Source organism: Xyrauchen texanus, chromosome 39, assembly GCF_025860055.1.
Source record: "Xyrauchen texanus isolate HMW12.3.18 chromosome 39, RBS_HiC_50CHRs, whole genome shotgun sequence".
NCBI lineage: Eukaryota > Metazoa > Chordata > Actinopteri > Cypriniformes > Catostomidae > Xyrauchen > Xyrauchen texanus.
Window position 1 is genome coordinate 29358200 of NC_068314.1, and position 25342 is coordinate 29383541.

The 25342-nt window shown below is 42.8% G+C and overlaps 1 long non-coding RNA gene across 1 annotated transcript; it reads left to right on the plus strand.

The window, feature by feature from the left end:
* The first annotated feature begins 3649 nt into the window (after positions 1 to 3649).
* Positions 3650 to 16424, plus strand: LOC127632835 (uncharacterized). Its single transcript, XR_007969143.1, has 3 exons — positions 3650 to 3884; positions 13596 to 13765; positions 14811 to 16424. It is a non-coding gene; the product is annotated as an uncharacterized LOC127632835 (long non-coding RNA).
* The last annotated feature ends 8918 nt before the right edge of the window (positions 16425 to 25342 follow it).

Consider the following 25342-nt stretch of genomic DNA (forward strand, 5'->3'; position numbering starts at 1 on the left):
CCCAGCTATAGTAATGATATCCATCTCTATAATGGAGACTTTTAAACATATCTCCCAAATAAACAGCCCTCTTTCGCTTTTGCTTGTGCTTTTAAAACACCCAGATGACTCCGTTCAAAGAAGCACCAAAGGACAAATGTGGAGGGGAGAGAGCTGTTCAAAAGTAACTTTGTAGATATAAAAGTACTGCAAAAGTCTTGTGTGTGTGTGTTTGTTGTGATCTGCGGAAGCTAAGGGAGTCTCAAAACAGCAGGCAAGTCTAGGGGCAGAGGAAGCAGACAGCCCAAAGACAAGGGAAAAATGTTAGAAAAGTGAGAATAAATTTGCTTTTCAAAAATTTTATTGTGGCGAAGCACTGGCAAACTGTAAATGAAATGTCTCCTTGCAGATTTACAGATAATGCCTGAAGCCTTTACTGCTGCTCTCACTTTTTAATATTCATTATTGTGTTGAAAAAAAAAAAATCCACATTTGCCAAAGATAAGTGGAAGAAAATGGACCCTAACAGTGTAGGCCTATAACTTTTGAACAGAAGAACATAAAATCCAATCAGTTAAAATGAACCCCATATTTTCTACTGTGATGTTCTCTCTGTTCATATTTATTGCTTTGATTTTATTGCAATATTACATTTTTAACTAACACCCTTCATATATTTGCATTGATGTATTACTGTACATACAGTGCTTTGTCAGTGGGATGGATTTAACATGCACAGTGTCAGATGACCAATACAAGGATGATTGCAGAAAGCAGGCACCCTATTTATCTATCAAGTAACCTAATGTTGTTGTTCTTTTATGCTTGTGATTTCTCTAGAGAGAGCCTTCGAAAACAGGACTCTTGGGTGTCATGGTTTTTCCTCTGATATGCATTCATATGTTTTGCCTCTGCTACAATGCATGATTTCTATCACTATCTGGCACCAAGGAAACCTGCCAAGAAAAGCTGAAATGCTCAGCTTCAAAAATCTCTCTGAATGTTTTTTTTTAAAATTACTTGAAAACTTTCCTTATATATTTTAGATAAATCCCAGGACAATGCATTCTGCATAACCACTCTTTCCTATCTGTCATGATTTTAGATCAGCGAGTTGACGAGGCAGACATGTCAGCCTTTGGAACAAAAGTTTCCATCAAATCCCTCTTTCAATAGCACTTAGTACATGCCGGATGGGTTTACATAATGTAAACATACTGTATCTATCCCCACAAATATATAGGTTACTATCTGTGTTTTCTGTGCTGTCATGGAAAAAGCATGGGCCAATCATAATTTGCAGTCTTCCCTCTGCATCAATACTATACTGTTAATGAAGCAAAACGCAGTAAATACTGACAGAGTTAAGACTAGAATTAGTTCTCTTCTGTGATAGTAGGGTTTTGCTCAACTATGCTCAGTTTTAGGGAAAACAGAGTGTGAAAAGTTTACAGTCCAGATTTGGCTGGACAACCAAACAGCTTTGAAGTAATTTTTCTCAGTATCATTTTTGGCATAGTTACTGTGTTTTGCCTTTATATGGCACTGGGTAGTACATCTTTTTCTGTTTTTAGACAATCAGTATATCAGAATTTGTTTCCTCACTCTTTTAACATTTTTAAATAATATATAAATGATTAAATGTTAAATAATAACACTGTTTTCTCTCTTCTAATGATCTCGCACACTAATCGAAACAACATATATTGTTTAAACACAATACATGTGTAAAGGCACAAAAATGTATATTAGTCCTTCTAAACAATTCTCAACACAGTGCGAAGCACATAGACACAAACACATTAGTTTCTGCTGAGATTAACACCTCACCTCAGAGTGTCATCCTTGCAGTGAGCTAACTTGAAGGTTAAATATTCACTCCATTAACACCCTTTATCAAATCTTGTATGAAAAGTGTAGAAGGTCTGTGGTTCTCATCAAATTTCCAAGGATGTCTCAGGATGACTTTAAAATATTAAGTAAAAAAAAAAAGTTAAATCAAACTTAAAATAAAAAAGGATAGAGCATTATATGTAGACCTATGACATGTAAATTGATGTCATATTTCTCACTCCGGTGAAAATTCTCTCAAGCGTTTTGTTTTGTTTTGTTTTCTTCACTGTAGCGTAGAGGTGTGCACAGACTGCAATCAATGTACTCACATAAATAATGCAAGTCACTTTCAATGAAATCATCTGCTAAATAACATACCAGCCAACCCCCAATGTTACAATTCCAGTGTTCGATACTCAAGAATTGTCTAGTTAATTAACATGGTTTCAACACTTATGGTGTCAAAGTCTACCAGAATAGTGTAATGATTTGCAGTGTTCAAACTAGACAAACTTTGATGTTGATTTGACAAAGCCTGTCCTTAAAGTTTAAAAAGCTTGAGGTTTGGCAGTAAATAGACCTTGCAGTAAGACAACAGCCAGCTAGTTAGATAGATAGTCAGACAGATTGTCAGATAAACCATCTGGTATATGGATTGGTAGCACTGAAAATGGGCCCAATAGGTGCTTTGTACTGAGACCCATAAGGTCCATGTTACACCACTGACCAGGCGAATCAATAATAGGCTATAAAACTGCTAATTACACACAATGTGTGCCAAACTACAGAAAGCTGAAGGGACTAATAGTTGGTTTTTGTTAGATAATGTTTTAAAGTACATAGGGGGAAATTCATTACTATTTGTTAGGAAACGCTCTCTTTGCTGGTTTAGCACCACATTCACTAAAGATTCCGATTTACGGGCCGATTCTGAGTGCTTTTTAACACACTCTGAGGCTGTGAAAACAGTTTTTGGGAGCTTTTAGGTTTTTTTTTCACTAACATTTAAAGATGTACTATATAGATGGCACCCCACAGATGTAACATATAAACTTGTATTAAAGTGTATTTTATCCCAGTATTTAATCAAAGGATGCCCCCATACATATCTACAGAGGTCTGGGTTAATCCCTGAATATCCACTGACCCTAGAACTGCCCCTGGATAGAGATATTTGGTATCTTATTTTTCAAGCCAACATAATTATAAACATCCATGGAGAATTGCATTTGTTTTTGGCCCCTCTCCCATTCACTTTGACTTCCAAAGCCAAATTAATGTAGACCTGGAGTTAACTGTAGCTAGATTTTGGATACTAAATGTTTGAGTAGAGGTTCTGATAGCACACTATGTTATAATAAGAATAACTGTCATTTTAACCATGTGCGGCTTCACTATCTGTCAGTGGAGTAAAATTGTTATATTATAGGGAAAATGCAACCTCATTTCAATTGATGCAAAGATGTCTAATGAAAGATGGCACTTGTCAGTAATTTGACAGATTATTCTGAAACATTGTTGACTTTTCATCTGATTGTGCTGAGTGATCATTCTACTAAATCAAGCCTGGAACATCAGGCCAAAAATCTTTTACCATTTTGCTAACCAGTTACCTTTTGTTAATCTGGTACCTACGGGAAATCAAGACGGGAACTCGTTACACATTTATTGCAAATTATTCACAAATTTCCCCCTATTCTTACCTGTGGTTGTCAGAGAGCGAGTCAAAGAGACCCAAGAGCAGAGGAACATTACAACATCCGTATCCACACAATGGGCAAATCCATGAAGAGTGTGTTCATAGGCGAGTGTGTGTGTTGTGGAAGTCAGGAACAGATTCGTAGGAATCCTTTGTTGAAGTGTAATGAGGTGCAGAGAACTACACCCAGCAGACTGGAAGTCAATCAATCTCCCAACATGCGGACAGAGACGAGGAGTCCTCTGTTGAAAACACGTGAGTGCAGAGAACAAGCATACAGCAAACTGGAAGGCAATCACACTCCCGACACTCGGGCAGAGACGGACAACCAAACAGATACACAAGACATGACCAACTAGGCAGAGATATTGAGGTAAGTTACTTCACATCAAACACAATCTAGCAAAGATACTTCTCTTGAGTCTCTTGAGAAATAGACACATGTCCTCACATGTCCTCAGCTGAAAGCTTCATTAAATTGATCCCATTCAACAACAGTTTCATGTACAACAGTAAAGAGAAGACTCAGGGGTGCAGGCCTTATGGGAAGAATTGCAAAGAAAAGGCAACTTTTGAAACAGAAAAACAAAAAGAAAAGGTTAGAGTAGGCAAAGAAACACAGACATTGGATACCAGATAATTGGAAAAGAGTGTTATGGATCTTAACCCCATTTAAGTTTTGTGGGATCAGCTACACTGTAAGGTGCATGAGAAGTGCCCAACAGGACAGCCACATCTATGGCAAGTGCTACAGGAAGTGTGGGGTGAAATGTCAACTGAGTATCTGGACAAACTGACAGCTAGAATGCCAAGGATCTGCATAAGAACACTTTGAAGTAGTTTAAGAATTTCAGATTTTTTTTTTTTTTTTCAAATTGTAATAGTAATTTTTTACATCAGTTATTGTCCTGACTATACATTGTGATCAGTTGAATGCCACTTTGGTGAATAAAAGTACCAAATTCTTTCCATAAGAGCAAAATCTTTACATTATTCCAAACTTTTGGCTGCCAGTGTATAAACAGGAAAGTGTTCATTGGTTTAACACTTGCAGATTTGCTGTGAACCTATAGGGGACTTCATGCCAAAGGGAGTTCTTAGTTACTTTTTGTATTTTACTCAAACTGAATCACATATTTGTATATATTTTAATCATTTTGAGGCTTAAATTTTCACACAGTATCTTACAGTATAATGTTCAATATATTAAACTTTCTCTCATGCCTTGGAACAAGTACATTTCAAGAAAATGTGAGCTAATAGTTTTGATGATACCTTGTGTACAGTGTCTATAATTGTCTGTGTGCGAGTGGGTGGGTGTGGGTGTGAGTGTGTGCACCCAAGAACATGTGCGACAAGTGGTCTCCATGGCTACGCTGACAGGCAATCTATATTTCTCCTGCAACTTGCTTTGCATGCTTTGACCTCCTAATGATTGCCTTCTGGGATTTTTTGCTGAGCATTTTCTGTATTGTCCAATAATAATAGCATTGATAATGACATAAATAATCAGTCTAAACTTAGTGAAAATTATTAGAAAAGTAATACATACAAAAATGATTTAATCCAAGCCTCTTAACCATTATTTGTTGTCATGTGTTATAATTCAGCTAAATAAAGAATCTCTCATTTGCGATTAAACATACAATATATATATTAGTAGCCCATAATGCACATTGTTTTTTTCTGTGAAGACTCCCGTTTTCAATGTCACCTTAAATGTCAACTTCATTTGTGGCATAATGTTGATTACCACAAAAATGTCTTAAAAAAAGAAAGAAATCGCTGTCACGGCAAGGCATCTACAATGGAAGTGAATGGGCCGACTTTTTAGAGTGTTTAAAGGCAGAAATGTGAAGCTTTTAATTTTATTAAAGCACTTACATGAATTCTGCTGTTAAAACTCATGTATTATTTGATCTCTTAAGTTAATCAAATTACATAATTTTTATCGGTTTTAGGGTTTGTTGACATTCCATGTTGACATCATGGCAATGAAGTTGTAAAATTGGGTATAAAGATCCCCCCCCAAAAAAGGTTAGTTAGTGATTTTATCACACTAAAATCATGTTAGCACACATATTGTTTATGCCTTCTGGCTATACTTTTAAAATAGTGAGTATTTTAAAGTTAATGGATTAACTCCATTCACTTCCATTGTAAGTGCCTTACTGTAACTAAGATTTGTACTTTTTATTATTTTATTTAATTAAGAAATCAATATTATGCCACAAACTCTATCTATTAGGTCTATTAGGTCTAGTCTATTTAAGCTGAACTTTATTAAAAAAAAGAATATTCCTTTAAATCATTCCTTCACCCCAGGATTGACCTGACTCAACAGACAGTGTGAGACTCTCAGAAGAACATTCTTTCAAGACTGTAGCTAGAATTGTTGCTCTAACCTTTTGCTCCTGGCAATACAATTAGATTTGGTGCAAGGCTGATCTTAAGGCTCAGAAATTCATGAGCTCTACAGTGACACTGCTGTGACAAAGTGTTCCCAAAAAGGCCCCATAAGGACACTTTGATACAAGTATCTGCACATCACACTACCTTTAACCATGATAAGAACCGTGACATTTAGAACAAGATACTGTACCATTGCTGCCAACTTTTCATTCAGTTGACTACAAATTAATGTTGGCCATAAACATTTGGCCAAAAAAATAATTATAAATTCTTCCAAATGTATTAATTTCAGGAAGCATGTAGATCTTCTAAAGGAGAGTAAACAGACACTTCTGCATCTCAGTCATCTTGCAGTAGGAATCCTTCTGATACAAGATATCTTGCATTTTTAAAACCGTAATACAGATGGTCATTTACAGGGGGGTGTTATTTGGAACTCTGGGAATGAAAGCATTTGGATACTTGAGCATTACTATAGTTATAGAAGAGTGTAGGACTATTTTCGTCATCAGAATCAGTCAGGAAAAGTTACAGACATTTTATTTGATCTATGACAAATATATCTCAGACCCAAAGATGGTCTTAGTTAAGTCATGCTAAATGGTTGAATAACAATCATTGCACTTCTCAATTCTGAGTCAAATCTTCCAAATGTATACAGCTGAACTAAAGCGTGTTTGCAGCATTATATGATTTCTCAAATCCGTTATCATAGAAGAAAAGTGTGAAATTGTGTTTCTGCTGTGGCAAAGCCTCTCTTGAGTAACGTCACCAACGTGGGCTGTGTTAGACCTTTCTCCCTCCCTCCCACGCTTGGTACCACTGCCTCATCATTAGCATGCAGCCGACAGCATCAGAGCACAGGATACTGCAGTTAAGAGAGCAAGCTACATTCAAAACATATGCAAGCATTGCCACAGCACACATCTAAATCCATGTTTGCAAATGAGGAGGGTATACACAAATAAACACGTCGCACACAAGTAGGGAAGACCAAGGTTAGTTATCAAACTCCATTGAATATTTACTCCACTGAATATTTCTTAGGATAGGGTTATTTTTGAGTAAGTACTTTTCTGCATAGTGACATACCTTAAAGTCTTAGATACACTGTTATTGTCCAGTGAAAAAAATTATAATAATACAGTTCATTGAACTCAGGTCAACCTTTCGTGACAACTTGCCCAATAGTGGGGCATGTTAAAATTGTATAAATTCATTACATTTAAAACACGTGTTACACCATGCCCTGACCTGACTTACATAAAAATTACCTTTTTCTTAAGAACATATTTCAACCCTTTGTTAAAAATCTGCCTTCACAGCATAGTTGACCCTTGCCTTAATGTACAGTATGCCAGTGTGGTTTGATTATGTTTGCGTGTTTCCCAAATCGTATTTCAAGTGCTATGACAAAAATATGATGAAAGTGAAAATGTACTTTTTAGGGTAGAATTCACAAAGATTATTCTAATTTAAGAGTATTTCGAATTAGTTGTCTGAAACCAAAACACAAAAACTCTGCCAGAGATAATATATTTGTGGAATTGTACTTTTGACTCCAAATCTTATTGTTACTGAGATATATCCATGTGACTATATAACTATATGTGTAACTTCCCCGTCTGACAAAAACGCTCATGTGAACATATTCACCTATCAAACCCCACAGCAGCCTGCCCTCAAAATTTGAGTATACAAAGATGTAGGTACCAATATATTTAATGAATTCTTTTCCCTTCTCAAAAGTAATGCTCCTCCCAACATTTGCATGCTTGAGTTTGCCAGTGGCCAATTTCACACAGAGCTGCTCTGAGAATATTCTGCTGCAGAATAATTTTAAATGTAATAAGTTCACAACAGAGAGAGTGAGCCAAAAGCTGCTCACATAAATAAATATTCCAAGCTCAATACAAGTTAAGCTCAATCGACAGCATTTGAGACATAATTTTGATTACCACTCAGACAGCTTTGCCATGCCAAAGAGAACGTTTACAGGGGTGGGGATAAAGTCTTGTACAATCAGGCTAGGAACACACTGAATAAGGAAATCAGAGTGTCTAAAAGAAGCTACTCTGAGAAACTGGAAAACAAGTTTTCAGCTAATGACCCTGCATCAGTGTGGAATGGCCTGAAACAACTTACTAATTACAGGACTCCTACCCCTATCCCTGTGGTGGACCGACGACTGGCTGATGACCTGAATATGTTTTACTGTAGATTTGAAAGGCCCAATCTGACACCCCACACCCACTCTGACCTTCACTACACAAAAACACCAACACCTCCTGCAACCCCCTCCACGCCCCTCCTGCTACTCAACCTGCACTCAAAATCTGTGAAGATGATGTGTGCAAAGTCTTTTGGAAGCAAAAGATGAGGAAGGCTTCAGGCCAAGATGATGTCTCACCAGCGTGCTTCCGATCTGGCCCTCATCTTCACTAAGATCTTCAATAGATCACTGGAGCAATGTGAAGTCCCATGCTGCTTCAAACGCTCAATTATTATCCATGTCCCTAAGAAACCAAAAATCACATGATTTAATGACTACAGACCTGTCGTCCTGACATCTGTGGTCAGGAAGTCATTTGAGAGACTGGTGTTGGCCCACCTGAAGGACATCACTTGACCCTTTCTAGATCCCCTTCAATTTGCTTATCGAGCAAACAGGTCTGTGGATGATGCAGTCAACATGGGATTGCATCATATCCAGCAACATCTGGACAGACCGGGGACATATGCAAGGATCCTTTTTGTGGACTTCAGTTCGGCTTTCAAGACCATCATTCCAGCTATTCTCCGGACTAAGTTAAAATAAAACTCCCTGTTCCTATGTCCATCTGTCAGTGCATTACCAGCTTTCTGACGGACAGGCAGCAGCTTGTGAGACAGGGGAAATTCACTTCCAGCACCTGTACAGTCAGCACTGGTGCCCCCCAGGGATGTGTGCTCTCCCCACTACTCTTCTCCCTCTACACCAATGACTGCACCACCAAAGACCCCACTGTCAAGCTCCTGAAGTTTGCAGATGACACCACTGTCATCACTGAACATGCTCAAAATGGTGGAGATGATTGTGGACTTTAGGAGGAACACCCCAACACTGACCCCCTCACCATTCTAAACAGCACTGTGGCAAATGGTTGTGCCATTGTGGAGCCATTCAGGTTCCTGGGCACTACCATCTCACAAGACCTGAAGTGGGAGACACACATTGACTCCACTGTGAAAAAGGCCCATCATAGGTTGTACTTCCTTCGCCAGCTGAGGAAGTTCAACCTGCCACAGGCGCTGTTGATACAGTTCTACACAGCAGTCATTGAGTCTGTCCTCTGCACTTCAATAACTGTCTGGTTTAGTGCAGCTACGAAATCAGACATCAGAAGACTACAAAGGACAGTTCCGACTGCTGAGCAGATTATTGGTTGCCCCCTGCCACCCCTTCAAAAACTATACACTTCCAGAGTGAGGAAAAAGGCTGTAAAAATCCCTCTGGATCCCACTCACCCAGCCCATTACCTTTTTAAACTGTTACCTTCTGACCGATGCTTCAGAGCTCTGAGCACCAGAACCGTCAGGCACAGGATAATTTTTTCCCTCAGGCTATCCATCTCATAAACAGTTAAATTGAGCAATAATTATGTGCAATACACAGTTTAAGTCTATTTATATTATCTAACATATCCTCTTCTGCCATTACATACATAAAGAAAAAAAACTTTTTGCACTGTACATAACATGCTGTATTTTTGTACTTTATATAACGGATTTGTTTTAGATTTGCACTACGTCTGTGTATGTATGAAGGTGTGTGTCTGTGTGTATGTACGTATATGTATAATTATATATATATATATATATATATATATATATATATATATATATATATATATATATATATATATATATATATATATATATAATTTTTATTATCTATGTCTTGCTGCTGTTTTTGTATTGTTTTTTTTTATTGTTGTGCACTGGAAGCTCCTGTCACCATGACAAATTCCTTGTATGTGTAAGCATACTTGGCAATAAAGCTAATTCTCCTTCTGAATAATATAAATCAAACTGTAAAGGTGCTGCTTGCATTTGTACAATGGTTATTGGGTGGGTTACCACAAGCACTCTCACACTTGTTAACAGCTGTGATCCATGTGAACCTGCATGCATGAATAACAAAATAATGCCATGCTCTGAATCGCATGCCAGGCCCAGGTCATTGCAGGAAGCCTGCTACATCACTTGCCCATTTTGCTCTAGTTGTTATCTAGTCATATACAGTATGTAAATATATCTTCCCACCATTTCTATTGCAGATATTATGACAGATGAACATTGATACATGATTGGTGTGTTAGTTTATTTTCTAGGCTGGCACAGCCTATGCTGATTCTACTGTCATGTGAAGTGGTGTGAGTGTGTTGTATGATGCCCTTTTGGGAAGATGATATAGTGCTGGCATTACAAAGAATGCTTCTGTTGTAAATTCACTTCATGTAAAACAGAGAAAGAGGTAAAGGGAAGTAGGGTACCGAAATAGTTTCTTAGAAGGGTCCATATTGCTCATGATTTAACAAAAGAAAGAGGAGCAGTAAAGGAATGAGAGACACACTCCACAGATTAATGTGCTTAGCAGAAATACTGCTCTCTCTCTCTCTCTCGCTCTCTCTCTCTCTCTCTCTCTCTCTCTCTCTCTCTCTCTCTCTCTCTCTCTCTCTCTCTCTCTCACTCTCAGTTGGATCACAATAATTCACAGACCTTTGTAAGCCCTCAAAATCCAACTGGTATATATGATGGCCTTTAGATGGACCTGCCTTTCTGTAAGATGTATTTCTTCTTCATATTTCTCTGAAAGAACCCATATAATGTTTTGATGAACACAATTTTCTTTCCTGTGTTGATGTATTTTGTATTGCAACAGGAAGTTGGATCAGAAAGTTGGATCCTTTTTTTAAAAAGACAATAGTTTGTAGTTACATAGCTTAGCAAAACCATATGCCAAGGGTGAGAATCTAGGCTTTCGAGCTTTATACAAATGCATGTACATGTGCATGTACAAAAACAACCACCTCTTTAATCCACATATCAAAATTCGGGGGTGAAACATGTGTCCACCTAGCTTATAATGTCAGTAAAGCCATTTGCAGTGGTGATGGAAAGTCATTTTTCAAGCAGATTGATCTGAAAGTGAATTCAGAAACCATCCATGGACTTTTCTTGATATCAATTCACTCTGTGATAATGGAAAATTGAAACAGTGTCCCCAGTGGCTGAAACACAAAATGTTTTTGAACGTAAGAGTACCTGTGACTGAAATGCCCACAGAAGGATGGCAATTTTTTTCAGCAAATTATTTAATACAGTAGAGATGCATGTTTTCTTAACTCTACCCCAATACCTCAAACTTAAACCTAACTTTCAGTGGAGGAAAATTTAATTTTAAGGGAATAATGTAACCTATTAATCACTCTTATCATTGATAATGCAAATACTTCATTGTTTTTAAGAAGGACCAGAACCCTGATGTCCCACACTGCAGCTGCTGATGTAGGTAAATACACTTGAACCAATGCAAAAATGTCTAATAGAAGATGTCGCTTGTCAATATCTCAACATAATGGGGTCGGTTTCAGGTAGGGTTGCCATTTTGGCCCTGGAAAATACCTGGACACCAGATTAATGACCGAAAAAACATACTTCTGGCCATCATACAAGAAATAAAAAACATATTATTTGTGATTGTATACTACTTGTTTCAAATGGAAATTATTGCATATATAGCAAACAATTAAATCAAACAATAACATAAATATACAATTTTTTTTTATAGATTTTAGCCTATTTTTAAGATACAAGTTTAAAATTATTCACAAAATTCTATCAAAATGAAGTGTAACATTTTAAATATTTAGTTTATTTTATTATTTTATTTTGACAAAGTTTAATCAATTTAATTTGATGGACTTTTGTTATGAAATTGAAATCTGTAAAAAAAAAGTTATGCAATTTGTGTGTGTGTGTGTGTGTGTGTGTGTGTGTGTGTGTGTGAGAGAGAGAGAGAGAGAGAGAGAGAGAGAGAGAGGTTGAACATTATTTGCTTATTCTGGCACTAAGCAGTTCTCTTGAGTTTATGGTTTACACTGAACAATGAAATGTAGAAATATGTATGTATAAAGAATTAAGTTACTGTATGTTTAAAGTTGAAAAAACATTCATACATTTAAACCAAATTAAATCAAATAAAATTACATAATTCACTCAAAAAATATTTACAAGATTAACAGTGTATTTCAAGATTAACGTGTCTCAATTTTCATCAAATTGAATTGACTAATCTTTAAGAAAATTAAGTAAAATAAAAACTTAATTGTTATTTATCACATCACACAATTTAATTTGAAATTTGTTTTGAAATTGAAATACATAAATCTTAAAATGATTTTTTATTTCAATCATCCTAACAAACCGGTTCCCAAAAAATGAAAACATGAAACAGCCTGCAATATATGTTTGAGCCTCCAGTAGAATTGCCACCCACTTTTTCTTCATTATTGCTTTATGTTCGCTTGTGTATGCTAAAGTTCAGTTCATGCCCTTGCATGCCTTGCAGCAAGCAAGAAGGTGTGAGAAGCTGTAACACTACAACTTCGTCGAAGATACAACCAAGGGGCATCGCAGAGAACAAGAGGAGTGACAGTTAGCCAGGCTATCCATTACTGTGACACACTGCATGCCTGTGGCGTTCATTATATACACTCACTGGCGTGAGAGAGTTGTGGCCATTCATCACGGGTGTGACTAGAGTCTTAAGGCTCATGTGCAAGCTGCAAATGAGATTTTCTAATTACTCCTGCAATTTCTTTGATTGAAAGGGGGCAAACTGGGGGCATTAATTGGAGAACACTTTCCAATGGATGGCTTTGTTTGTTTGACATGCATGACCTATCATAATGGAGCTCATAAAGCTCATGCTCCAATAGGAATAAAAGAGTGTGTCATGTCTTTTAAAGAAAAAGTAAGCCTGAGACATACATAAATAAATGAATGCAAATAAAAATGCTTTGTATACTATACATAACATTAAATGTCATGGAATATTACAGGCAAAGTTGTATTCTGGGTAATTGTGACCAAAGGGTATTGCTCAGAAGAGCATATTCAGTCCTGCAGGTATCATTTCTGTTTACAGCTGAAGTCTAAAATTAGATAAAGGTGACAGAGCAAAGCGTTACGCAGTGATATAGTGGACAAATGCTGCCATCAGCATACACCAGACACAGCAGTGGAGGATTTATTGAATTACAGAAGTGCTATTGGCTGTGCAAGATCATGAAACATCACATTTGGCCACCGTTTCACACTAAGCTGCCTCTGAGAAAATGTATGGGTGCACTTTGTGGGGGATCCAACGCCTCTAGTGACGTCTTCTCTTTCCTTTTTTGCCTTCATTTTTAATTTCCTCTGCAAGTGGGGCTTAAATAAGTAAGTCAACCTGCCCCTCAGCTTTAGTAGGTAATTTGCTTTCCTAATAATAATCATCTATTATGTCTTGACTTTTATATCTGTGCTTTTCAGTGCCGCTGCTATCTGTGGCTCAATATGAAGTCTGTATTTGTCACATTGTCCTCAGCACCCCACTGTTGTTCTAAAGCTGTTTTTATTCCAAAAGTCCAACTGTTGATGCTTGGTGCCAGAGAGAGATCCTGCCAGGAAACAGACTGAGTCAGCATGGGAAGGGGAGTCATCGTCCCTGTTGTCTGGAGATGGGCCAGTGCTTGCCGATTTATGACGATAACAAGAGAGAGGAGAGATGCTGGGAATCCCTGCTAGATAACTCAGGTGTGCAAAGTAACTGCTAAATAAAATCTATATATATTATAGATCTAACAACCTGCAGATATAATAATTACAGGTAAATGAATTTAATCATTATTACATAAACCATTCGGTTGATTTCCATACATTTGTTTTTAAAACTTTGTTTGAGCTTCCTAATCAGCCTGACATAGCAACATTGGCACAAAAATTTTTGATTTTGGGAAGGGGCTATACAATTTGCAAAACAATAAAAGATGGGGGAGTGTTTGGAAAATGTGTTACAAAACAATGACGAGTTCGGAACGGCATTCTACCAATACTGCTCTTACTATTAACTACTGTTGTAACAAGTTCAAGCTCGGAGATGGAAGGGAGGAGACGGAGAGCAGTGATGCAGTCAAGTAAGGCTCTTTATTTCTCAGCCTTCAACACTCTGCGTGCACTCTTCTTGCTGCTTTTCTCAGTTCATTCAGATCAGTGCAACAGATACTTTGTCAACATAAACTTCCCTGAGTCTTCAGCTTCACAACAATTACTTTGTCAACATTAACTTCTCTGAGCCTTCAGCGTCACAATAAAATACAACACTCAGTAAGACAGTCGCTGGCCACTCGCGTCATTCTCTCTCGTCTGGCGGTGGCGTGGCCGTTTATATGCCGCTCTCCCCATGCTCACTGGAATTAGAGACAGGTGTTAGACATAATTTAGCTCAAAGCTTACTGCTTCCTCTCTCTCTGGACGGGCACTTGACCACGTCCCCACTGCCACATATCCCCACCGCCCGTCTCAGGCCGGGGAGCCATTGACTTGCCCCTGGAAATATAGAGACCAGACCTCTTGGAACTATAATTGAGCATTAAGTGAGGTTAATGTGTTCTCACTTTTTGATTAAACATGGAAGCCTGTGTATTACAAATAGCCTTTTATACAAAGCATCAGTTATATATATCTGTAATCATTGTGCAATCATCTTTATTTTTTTTAATTGATGCAAGCAAATAGTTAGTTTTTATCATTGAAGAGCTATGTGACAGTTACTCAATTTTGAAATGTATTCTTTTTACAGAGAAAACATCCAGCCAAATTAAAGCAGTACAATGAATGCATCTTGAAAAGAAAGAACTCTGAAGAACAGAGGTGTGATTTAGCTGTGAAACAGATGAAGATTAAAGACTGCTCCATTTCAGGCAGGTTGCTCAGGCCACAATTGACAGGCTTCTTGTTGAGTTTGTCTGTGAAAGCCTTCAGCCTGTACAGTTATGTCCAGACCAACTGTGAAGCTGAAAATCCAAGAAGCAGCTGCAAAGCTTAAGGAAAACATGATTGCTGAGGTGGCCAAAGTCAAATACATAGGTACCACTACTGATTGTTGGACAGCACGACAACAGAGTTACATTGGTGTAACGGCACACTGGATCGATGAATCTACACTGGAGAGAAGGTCCACCTCCATTGCCTTAAGACACATGAAAGGTTCACATACCTTTGATTTGCTCGCTGGGACCCTGGATGACATCACAGAAAAGATAGTGAGAAGGACAACTGATAGTGGATCAAATTTGATCAAAGCATTTAAAATGTATGGTGAACAGAGTTGGCAAGATGAGATGGGTGCTGAGGCAATGACTGTGGAGAGTGATGAATATGCAGAAGGAGTTGAGGTTCAGAATACCTGTTCTATTTTAAACACAAACAGTGGGTTGGAGTATCACCTACACAAGCATCAGCATTGTGCATGTCACCTCCATAATTTGGTGGCTATTGTGGATGCATCCAAAGCAGAGGTCAACAGTGAAATATTTAAGAAGGTTTCCCATGCTACATTTGCAAAATGTCAGGCATTATACAATAAAACCAGCCGGTCTGCCATCAATGCTGAAATCATGAAAGAACAATGTAAGCTGCAGTTCATTCAGCCCAACCACACAAGATGGAATTCAGTGTACAGTAATGCAGAAAGGATGATGCAGATCTTAAAGGAGCAGGAGGAAGCATCACTTTGTAATATATGTGCCAGATTCACTGACTTTAATCCACATAGTTCTAATTTGAATACTTAAGATGGTTGTGTGTGTCTTAGTTGTTTGACTTATTAAAGAAAAACCTTCTTTTTTATAGGCTGAATCCTGCTGAAGTTGCTTTTCTCTCTGAATACTGCTGTGTGATGAAGCCTGTTGCCATGGCCTTGAACATCCTTAAGTCCGAAACAAACACTCACATGGGGTGGCTGCTTCCCACCATCTACCTTCTTAATTCAAAGCTCAATAAGATGGAGGCTTCAGTCAAGGTGCTTATTCACACTCTGCAGCAGGGTCTACAAAAGAACTTTGGGGAGCTTATGGATGCTCCGGAACTCATCAGTGCTGCAATCTGTTCAGTGTTTTTTACTTGCCTACTGTACCAGTCAGACTGTGCAACAATGATAGAAAGGATAAGGGCTGTTAAGGGGTTGTAGTAAATGCAGCAACACCTATGCAGCAAGTGAACAGTTTTATTTAACTAGTAAAATAAGCATGACCACACTCATATTTGGTCCGTACCACCCTAGGAAGCATACAATAGTTTGTCAATCACCACTCTCCACATTATTTGTAATTTGTGTATATGATAGGTACAGATTACATCCTGCATCATCTTGATGCCATGAAGGACACACAACAACAAAAATCATGGTGCGATGCCTCTGACAAGGATGACTTCTTTTTTTCCATTAAGACAGTTTCATTCCCAACTGCATCTGAATTGGATGGATATTTGGCTTGTGCCTCAGAAGAGATGGAACAGCTTTACTCATTCCCTTCAGTGAAAAAGCTAAGCCTCAGACTGAACACACCCTTGCTTGCCTCTGTGGCACGTGAGCGCCTTTTTAGTTGTGCTGGTCAGCTGTTTACACCTAATTGAGCCAGGCTGGACAGTAAAAATGTTGAGAATCAGCTCTTTGTGAAACTGAACATCAACCATTGTGCCTGTACCGAAGCAAGCTATAATCACATGCTTAAATGACTGGCGTCCTGTTGCTCTGACCCCCATCATCAGCAAATGCTTCGAGAGGTTAATCAGAGATCACATCTGCTCTGTTCTGCCCCCCTCTTTGGACCCATTGCAGTTTGCCTACCGCAACAACCGCTCCACTGATGATGCCATTGCATCTACAATACACACTGCTCTCTCCCACCTGGAAAAAAGGAACACATATGTGAGAATGCTGTTTGTAGACTACAGCTCAGCATTCAACACCATAGTGCCCTCCAAGCTTGATGAGAAACTCCGGGCTCTGGGCTTAAACAGCTCGCTGTGCAGCTGGATCCTGGATTTCCTGTCAGGCAGACGTCAGGTGGTTAGAATGGGCAGCAACACCTCCTCATCACTGACCCTCAACACTGGAGCCCCGCAGGGCTGTGTTCTCAGCCCACTCCTGTATTCCCTGTACACACATGACTGTGTGGCAACACATAGCTCCAATGCCATCATTAAGTTTGCTGACGATACGACGGTGGTAGGTCTGATCACTGACAATGATGAAAGAGCCTACAGAGAGGAGGTGCACACTCTGACACGCTGGTGTCAGGAGCACAACCTCTCCCTCAACGTCAGTAAAACCAAGGAGCTTGTTGTGGACTTCAGGAAGAAAGACGGAGAACACAGCCCCATCACCATCAATGGAGCACCGGTGGAGAGAGTCAGCAGCTTCAAGTTCCTCGGTGTCCACATTACTGAGGAACTCACATGGTCCGTCCACACTGAGGCCGTTGTGAAGAAGGCTCACCAGCGCCTCTTCTTCCTGAGACGGCTGAGGAAGTTTGGAATGAACCACCACATCCTCACACGGTTCTACACCAGCACTGTAGAGAGCATCCTGACTGGCTGCATCACCGCCTGGTACGGCAATAGCACCGCGCACAACTGCAAAGCCCTGCAAAGGGTGGTGCGAACTGCCAGGAACATCATCGGAGGTGAGCTTCCCTCCCTCCAGGACATATACACCAGGCGGTGTGTGAAAAAGCTCGGAGGATCATCAGAGACTCCAGTCACCCAAGTCATGGGCTGTTCTCACTGCTACCATCAGGCAGGCGGTATCGCAGCATCAGGACCCGCACCAGCCGACTACATGATAGCTTTTTCCCCCAAGCAATCAGACTGTTGAACTCTTGATCTATCAGGATCAATAATTAGCACTGCACTTTATTAATCTATAATCTCACACTGGACTGTCAACATATTCTCCTCAATACAACTGCTATATATATATATATACACATATATATTTCATATACTCCCACTTATTGTATTGTATTGTATATTCTGTTCTATATTCTGCATTGTATATAATTATTGTGTTGTGTAAGTATGTGTACATCTGATTTGTAAATTGTTTTGTGTAAGTATGTGTACATTTGATATGTAAATTGTTTTGTGTAAGTATGTTGTTTATTGTAATTGGTATATGTCTCGTCACTGTCATGACTGCTATGTTGCTCGGAACTGCACACAAGAATTTCACCTACTGTTGCACTTGTGTACATGGTAGTGTGACAATAAAGTGATTTGATTTGATTTGATTTGATTTGATTTGATTTGAACAACAAATTTAAAATGTAGGCTCATTGTTGACTCCTACATTAAAATAGCTGCGAATCTGCGTTAACGTTCATGTTCATTTTGAGAACATTGCCAGTTAATGTATATGATGTTATATTCACTTCAGTGTGATTCTCCAATTTGTGCTACAGACTTGTTAAGGTACAACACTGTGAAACGAATCGGTTACCTAACGTAACCTCGGTTCTCTCTAGATGAGGGAACGAGTATTGCGTAAGCTAGCTTACGCTACGGGAAAGATTCTTCTTTTCTGAGATATTGAAGCCAAAAAATTATCCTTAATTTTGTATAATTTGTCAACGCAGTGCAGCAACTGCAGACCTTGAGCGGGCTAGCTAGCGAGCTCATTGGTTGCTCTGCGGCAACTGCTGCAGCCTATAGACGAACTTGGGCGTAACTCGCGGTCCAATGAGAGGCGTCCGCGCGCTTATTGCATCAAAGCCCGCCAAAATGGGCGTGGCTAGAGTGCATATAAGCGTAGTTCGTAGGCTGGAACCCTGGTTTTCATTGAATGAAGCGAAAGTCGCTCGTGGCGCGAAGCATCGGCCGGCTACGCAATACTCGCTCCCTCATCTAGAGAGAACCGAGGTTACGCTAGGTAACCGATTCGTTCTCTTACGAGAGGTTCTCTCAGTATATGCGTAAGCTAGCTTACGCTACGGGAACCCATTGTCAACGCCGTGCGCGCCAAGCATCCACTGCATGAGCCCCGGGGTGGGGGACCCGGGGAGCCCTTGTGAGTGGGGAAATAATATTTGGCCGGCAAGAGTGCGGGCCAGTGTGTGTGTAATACATAAGCACATAGTGGGAAGGGAACGACAGAGCGGCGGTGCCGGTCTGTGTGGAATGAGTCCCATCAGTGCAGCTCACCAGGGGAGCTGTAGCGTATTAAACCGCTAGTAGTTTTGCCTGCAGGGCGGGCACTTCCAGATTGTAAAATCTGACAAAGGTGGAAGGGGAAGCCCAGCCCGCTGCCACACATATGTCGTGAATGGAAATCCCGCTGGACCATGCCCACGATGAGGCCATGCCTCTAGTGGAGTGAGCCCTAATGCCCAACGGGCATGGCAGGTCTTTTGACGCGTATGCTGCAGCAATAGCGTCCACTATCCATCTAGACAGTGTCTGTTTCGAGGCGGCGAGACCTTTGGTGCGCCCTCCGAACGAAACGAAAAGCTGCTCAGAGCGTCTGAAAGAGGCGGAGCGCGCAGTATACAATCTCAGTGCTATGACTGGGCAAAGTAGATTGGCGTCGCGTTTGCTATCGGATGCTGGCAGCGCCGATAGGGAAATGACCTGTGCTCTGAAAGGAGTACCGATCACCTTGGGAACATAGCCGTGTCTAGGCTTTAAAATGACCTTGGAGTCACTTGGTCCAAACTCAAGACACGCAGCGCTGACAGACAGCGCGTGAAGGTCTCCCACACGTTTGACTGATGACAGGGCAGTCAGAAAAACGGTTTTGAGTGAAAGGTATTTCAAATCCATGGATTGAAGCGGTTCGAAAGGAGGGGCTTTCATAGTTTCGAGAACTATAGAAAGATCCCAGATAGGAACCGATGGAGGGCGCGGGGGGGGGTTCATCCTTCTAGCTCCCTTGAGGAAGCGGATGACCAGCTCGTTTTTCCCAGTGACTGGCCGTGCAGGGGTTCAGCGAACGCCGCGACGGCCGCCACATACACTTTGAGCGTGGATGGGGATCTGCCCTTATCCAGCAGCTCTTGTAACAACACGAGCAGCGACGACACCCCACATGTCCGTGGGTCCAGGTCTCTGTCGGTGCACCATTTTGAAAACACAGACCATTTTGACGCATAGAGTCTTCTCGTGGAAGGGGCTCTAGCGTGTATGATGGTGTTTATTACCCCTTCTGGCAGAGCGACGGGTAGTCGTTGATCACCCACGCTGCAGCGCCCAGCTCTGGGTGGGGATGCCAGATCGTGCCGCGAGCTTGAGAGAGGAGATCTGCTCTCACTGGGATGGGCCACGGCGCTGTCAGTGACAGCTGCGTAAGCTCCGGAACCATGTCTGATTCTCCCAACGCGGGCTATGAGGAGCACCGAGTGGCGCTGCTTCCCTGATCCTCTGCATTACCTGTGGCAATAGCGAGACGGGAGGGAAGGCGTAAAGCGGGCGGTTGGGCCAGTCCTGGGCCAGCGCGTCCTCGCTTCGAGAAAAATATTGGGCAGTGAGAGTTCTCTTCTGACGCAAAGAGGTCTATCTCTGCTCTGCCGAATATGCGCCATAACTTCTGGACTGTTTGAGCGTGCAGGGACCATTCCCCTGGAGGAATATTGTCTCTGGACAGTCTGTCTGGGCCGTCGTTCAGGTGGCCTGGCACGCGCGTCGCCCTCAGGGAGCGCAGGTGGCACTGGGACCAACTCAGTATGCGTTTCGTCAGATGGAAGAGGTTCCTGGATCTGACACCGCCCTGACGGTTTAAGTAGGATACCACATATCTGTTGTCCGAACGGACCAGGACGTGGTGACCCTGAATGACTGGGAGAAAGCGCACAAGCGCGTACTCGACCGCTATCATTTCCAGACAATTTATGTGAAGGAGCTTTTCCTGAACTGACCATAGGCCAAAAACCGGAGAGCCCTCGCAGACCGCGCCCCAACCCGTGTTGGACGCGTCTGTCGAAATGACTTTTCGGCGAGATACAGCTCCCATCGTCACTCCCCGCTGATACCATTCGGCCACTGTCCAGGGCTGCAGAGCTGAAATACAGGTCTGAGTCACCTTGATCGGCTGGCGGCCTGTGGCCCAAGCCCGGCGAGACGCGCGGTGTTTAGCCAATGCTGAAGCGGGCGCATGCGCAGTAAACCCAGCTGAAGTACTGCTGCGGCTGAGGCCATGTAACCTAGCACTCTCTGAAATTTTTTCAGAGGCGTGAGGCTGTTCATCTGAAAGGACGCGGCTAGTCGCTGAACACGGCGCTGCACGCGCTGTGTAGATAAGCGAGCCGTCATAGCCACGGAGTCTAGTTCTATTCCAAGGAAGGAAATTGCCTGACTGGGCTGTAGTGAGCTCTTGGTCCAATTGACTGCAAGACCCAAACTGTTCAGATGGCTGAGGAGAACTGTTCTGTGAGACAGAAGCTCCATATGTGACTGTGCCATAATCAGCCAGTCGTCCAAATAGTTCAGAATTCGCAAGCCCTGACTCCGCAGGGGTGCGAGCGCCGCATCCATGCACTTCGTGAAAGTACGGGGTGCTAAAGACAGGCCGAACGGAAGGACGGTGTATTGATAAACCTGGCAGTCGAAGGCGAATCTCAAGAATGGCCTGTGACGGGGATTTATCTGAATCTGAAAGTAGGCATCTTTCAGATCGAGAGAGATAAACCAGTCCCCGTGGCGCGTATGCGCGAGGAGTTTCCTGATTGTAAGCATTTTGAACGGTCTTTTTGCAAGCACCTTGTTCAAACCCCTGAGATCTAATATTGGTCTGAGGCCGCCGTCTTTCTTGGGAACAAGAAAATAACGGCTGTAAAACCCCGACTCGCTCAGCTGAAGGCGGCACTTTCTCTATGGCCCTTTTGCACAGAAGGTTTGCTATTTCTGAACGAAGCATGCAGGCTGCTTCCGTGTTCACAATAGTTTCGAGCCGCGCTCTGAAGCGGGGAGGGCGGCGATCGAACTGTAGCAAATAGCCCTGTTTTATTGTGCTTAACACCCATTTGGATATCCCTGGGATAGCTTCCCACGCTTTGAAGCGTAACGCTAGAGGGTGAATGGCCAAATCGCCCTGATTGCCGCACACAGCGCGCTGAACAGAATGTGTGAGCGCGCTTACTGTGCTTATGCATGACTGCTCGCAGACAGCAGGGACCGGCTGTTCTGTGAGTGACTTCCCGATTGAGGTGAATGGGGAAAGAGTCACATCTGTTAAGTGATGCGCGAGCATAGTCACGGGCACGGGACTTACATACAGAGAAGTGTTTGCTGGCCGTGTGACAGAGCGGGTAGAGAATGGGCGCGCGCCACGTATTCGTGAGCGCGTTTATTGACTCTAACACTCTAGTGGTTTGTGTCCGCTTTATGTGAGTGGGCTCTGATCGGGACACAGGAAGTGTAATGCTTGTGTGTAGAGGTGAACACTGGATTGTGGGCACATTTTCTACACATAAGGCTGGTCGTGTGACAGAGCGGCCAGAGAAGGAGCGCGCGCACGGATTCGTGGGCGCGTTTATTGACTCTAACACTCGAGCGGGCTGTGTCCGCTTTATGTGAGTGGGCTCTGATAGGAACACGGGAAGTGTAATGCTTGTGTGTAGGGGTGAACACTGGATTGTGGGCACATTTTCTACACATAAGGCATGTTTGCTCTTTACAAGATTTCTTTGGGTCGCCGTGAAAACGGCGTTTGAGTGCAGGCAAGCGGGCAGTATCACCGGCTTGTTGGCTGCTGAATCCACCACTGTAGTAGCCTGAGAGAGGGGACTGACAGGGGCGAAGCTTTGATGGTGGTCCGGCCGCGGCGGACTGAGCCGTCGTTTTTTCAACAAGGCTAGGAGGACTTCGGTTGCTCAGGTTTCAGCGCAACCTTAGACCAAGGCCCGCGGGGGGGGCGGCGGTCTGCGGCGGCTGTCTGAGCGCGATCAAGGGCGGCCGCCCTGTCGACGCTGAGAAGTCTGACCTTGTTGAGCTTGGCGCTGTGAAGAGGCTCGTGCAGGAGGCTGGTCACGTGGGCGGCCTGCAGAGGAGCTAGCGCGACGCGGCAGGAAGAGGTTCATGGCTTGGGTGGCTTTCTGGACTTCTGAAAAGCGGTCAACAATGCCACTCACCGCGGAGCCGAAGAGACCGGTCGGAGAGAGCGGTGCGTTGAGGAACGTGGAGCGCTCTGCTTCTCCCATGTCGGCTAGCGTTAGCCACAGGTGTCTCTCGGTCACAGTCAGCGAGGCCATGCACTTCCCTAGAGCTTGGGCTGCAGCTTTGGTGGCGCTGAAGGGCGAGGTCCGTCACGCTTCTTAGATCTGCAACAGCCTCTGGGTGCCTGCCTTTCTCATCCCACTCCCGAAGAAGGTCCGCTTGGAGGATCTATAAGACGGCCATGGAGTGCAGAGCAGATGCGGCTTGGCCGGCGGCGGAATAGGCGCGGCCAACATAGGCGGAAGTCGCTCTGCAGGCCTTAGACGGGAGCACTGGCTTAGACCGCCATCTCGCGGAGGGCGGGCAAAGGTGTGCTGCTACCGAATCCTCGACCGTGGGGATGGAGGTGTAGCCCTTCTCGGTGGCGCCGTCCACCGAAGCGAGAGGGGTGGAGACGTGGGAACGGATCCTGGCCGAGAAAGGCACGTTCCACGACTTTGCAAGCTCAGTGTGGAGTTCCGGCAGGAAGGGCTCTGAAGAAAGCAGCCGTCGAGTCTGTTGGGAGCCTGCTCAGGGGGCGGTGACCACTCGAGCCCGAGGCGGTCGACGGCCTGTGTGAGGAGGCGTGTTAGTTCCCCTTCGACTCCGGCGCGGGTCCTGCTGGATTCCTGGGCCGAGGAGGAGGCGTGGGAGCCTGACCACTCCTCGCTGTCCGAAGCCATGATGGAACAGCCCTTATCCTCCGCCTCGTCCTCCGAGATGGCAGCAGTGCGGCCGCTGGGCGGCAACTGCGCGTCCCGGGGGGTCGGGGAGGGTGAGAGCGATGCTCGAGGGAGAGGCTCCGGCGAGGCAGTCGCTTCTATCACCGGTTCTGGCAGCCTTTGGGAGCGGCGCTTTTCCTGCGCTGGCGGAACGGAAGGCGGCGCGGTGGCTTCGGTTCTGAGCGCTCGAGTCGAGCCCGCAGGGTCGACATCGAAGCTCCTCGCAGAGGTCGCATCCGCCTTCAGCGAGGGCGAGCTCTGCATGCCCCAGTCCCAGGCAGAGAGCGCAGATGATGTGGCGGTCTCCGGGGCTGAGAGGGGCGCGCATGAAGCGCAAGTGTTGCGAGGCATCTTAAAAAGACGCTCGTTACTCTTTTGTGAAGTTCGTTAAGAACTAGCTTGCTCTAAAAAAGGATACGTCGCCGGATGGCGTAGCTCGCAGGATGGCTGAAGGTGGCGGAGACGGCCGGCTTCTTCGAGCGCTGTCCAAGCTTGCTAGATGCCCCTCGAACGGTGACGCGGCTTCCAGTTCAGAGATGCAAAGAGCTTCGCTGAAGAGATGAAAATCAGGGTTCCAGCCTACGAACTACGCTTATATGCACTCTAGCCACGGCCATTTTGGCGGGCTTTGATGCAGTAAGCGTGCGGATACCTCTCATTGGATGCGAGTTCGCCCAAGTTCGTCTATAGGCTGCAGCAGTTGCCGCAGAGCAACCAATGAGCTCGCTAGCTAGCCCGCTCAAGGTCTGCAGTTGCTGCACTGCGTTGACAAATGATACAAAATTAAGGATAATTTTTTGGCTTCAATATCTCAGAAAAGATTAATCTTTCCCGTAGCGTAAGCTAGCTTACGCAATACGAGAGAACCTCTCGTAAGAGAACCCTTTCCTCTTTATAGGATGCAAAATATTGACATAGGAAAACGTCTATAAATGTCATGATAATCTTTTGTTTGCTTATTCAAAAATTACATGCCTCTATTTTAAATGTTAGCAGTCAAAAATAAAACTGTTGGAGGATTCCTAATTGTTTTCATTCTGAGAAACACCCATAAAAGTGAATGAAACCGATGTAAGCTATGTTTTTAAATACGTTTTTAAATCGCAGGCAGGGTGTAGCCTTATAAGGCGGAAAATAACATCCACAGCGCAATACTAACTACTCTTGAGTACTTTTAAAAGAGCTACTTTTTACTCATACTTTTAGTAGTATTTAGTACTTTTACTCTACTCACACTACATTTTGTAGGAAGTAACAGTACTTGTATTTGAGTATGGTATTTCAGTACTCTTCCCACCCCTGCATTTCACAGTATACTGCACTGCAAGCAAATTTGCCTTCCCTTTCCAGTGTGTTGAATGAGCCAGAAATAATTAGTAAACGTTCATTCAAATTTCTAAAATGAATGACTATAAAATGAATT